We start from the raw sequence: 2,446 nt of genomic DNA, 5'->3' as shown, positions 1-2,446 counted from the left end.
CTTTGCGAGATCTCGCATTCTTTGCGAGATCTCGCATTCTTTCTTTGCGAGATCTCGCATTCTTTGCGAGATCTCGCATTCTTTCTTTGCGAGATCTCGCATTCTTTCTTTGCGAGATCACTTTGGAATACTTTGCGAGATCTCGCATTCTTTCTTTGCGAGATCTCGCATTCTTTGCGAGATCTCGCATTACTTTGCGAGATCTCGCATTACTTTGCGAGATCTCGCAAATTTTTTTTTTTTTTCCTTCCATGTCCCCTTAGGGGCTCCGTAGAAACCCATGTTATACGAGTGTTTTTATTTTCTTTTGTGGGCCACATCAAGTTACGTAGACCAGATGTAGTTTGTGCCCGTGTACCACTCGGCTCACAGCACGGCAGTGTCCAGCCATTATCAATAGATCTGAACCTGTGGAGATGTGGTTCTCAAACTTTTTACATCAAATGTCACTTAATAAGAATTTGAAAATACTAGACGGGCTTTAGTTCGAAAAAGTATATTTATATTCAACTATTGTAAGACACTACGGAATTATGCAGTTTAAAAATAAACTCTGTGCTTAAAAATAAAATACAGTACTTCGATAATAATTCAATTAAAATGTACTGCATGTAAACATTAAATAAAAATTGTAGGAGGTAGCCATAATATAAAATGTAATCATTTCCCTTTCAGATAAATTGGGTGTTATGTTTTGTGGGTAAATGGCTTGCTGTGAAAATAGGTCTGAATAAAAATTAATGAACCAAACTATCTCAATAGAGGTTTAAGAACAACATTTTCTTAGAGATAAAATGTTTTATATTCAGGTGCGGAGCCAGAAAATTTTCAGTGTGGCAATGTGGCACAACAACTCACTGGCCGGGTTTACGGAGTCTTTTATGGCCTTTTGATTGAAATCATTCCGAATGAAGATTTCTGGTCAACTATTTACAAGTGACGTGATCTATTCCGATGTGCTGTTTACATGCTCTGCTACGTTAATAAGACCAGTTGTGTTACAGCCTTGTGACACACACAGATCAATGGAAACATCACATGATTAATCAAGATGGAGGTCATTCGCCTATTTAGCTCAGTAGTTGTGATAGTTTTAGCACTTTTATTAATTAAAGCAAAATCTTGATGAAAACATGTTACAGGTATGCCCCTAGCAGACGAGCTCTGGAAAGACACCGCCATCTAAGTGTGTATGCAATGAGGTCACTCAATGAAAAATAATTACGATAATTATAAATAATGCTGGGCAGCATGCTGGTCAACTGGTTAGCACGTTCTCCTCACAGTGCAGATGTGCAGGGTTCAATTCCGGCTCTGGCCTTCTTGTGTGGAGTTTGCATGTTCTCCCGCGTGGGTTTTCTGCAGGTATTCCAGTTTCCTCCCATGTTCCAAAAACATGCATGGTAGGTTAACTGAAAGTTCTAAATTCTCCCTAAGTGTGATTGTGCGTGTGAATGGTTGTTTGTGCCTTGTGAATGGTTGTCAGCGAGTTCAGGTTATCCCCCGCCTACTGCCAGAACATGGCTGGGATAGGCTTCAGCGCGCCTGTGACCTTCGTGAGCATAAGTGGCTCGGAAAATGGATAGATGGATAAATTAAGCCGTCCAAAAAACCCCATAATGTTTATGTTTTTGATTCTACAATGCAAAATTAGTGTACGAGAACATCAGCATATGAGAATATAACAGTTGTCATACAGCCTGTATGTAGCAAGTTATCCTAACCATTATGGAAGTGACACAGGCACTTTTTAAATTCAGAAATTCAATCTGAGGATCCAACTCTAGGAGTGTTTTATGTAATGATTCTTTCATGTACCACTAGAGGAAGCCTGTGTAGCTCTAGTGGGAGTAGTTACCAAACTTGAAGAATTGCTGGTTTAGATGAATTAGTCTGGGTGACTTTGTTATTCCCATTTTTGATCATTCATTTCATATTTTCTTTATGATTAGAATTTATAGTGTTTGAAAACAGGAACAATGCCTTATCAGAATCAGAATCAGAATCAGAATCATCTTTATTGGCCAAGTATGTAGAACACACAAGGAATTTGTCTCCGGTACAACACGCTGCATTAGTATCATCATAAACAAGGACATGACAAATAGGTATGGAAGGACATTTCGTAATGTAAGTGAACCGTAGTGCGGTGGGACCACCCAGTGACAACTGTGAGACAATGTGCAAAGTATCAAGCAGAGCTAAAGTGATCAGTGGTAGAATACAATACTATGACAGTTTGTACAGTTGGTGCAGAAAATCATTGAACAAGAAGAGTGACTACGTCAGTGACTGTTTAGAGAGTTAATGGCTAGAGGGAAGAAGCTGTTTAAGTGTCTGCTGGATTTGGTGCGCATGGATCTGTAGCGCCTGCCTGAGGGGAGGAGCTGGAAAAGGTGGTGGGCAGGGTGCGGGGGATCCAGGAGGATTTTCCGTGCCCTAATCT

Source organism: Hippocampus comes, unplaced genomic scaffold (genome assembly GCF_001891065.2).
Source record: "Hippocampus comes isolate QL1 unplaced genomic scaffold, H_comes_QL1_v1.1 scaffold228, whole genome shotgun sequence".
Taxonomy (NCBI): domain Eukaryota; kingdom Metazoa; phylum Chordata; class Actinopteri; order Syngnathiformes; family Syngnathidae; genus Hippocampus; species Hippocampus comes.
This window is presented reverse-complemented; position numbering follows the sequence as displayed.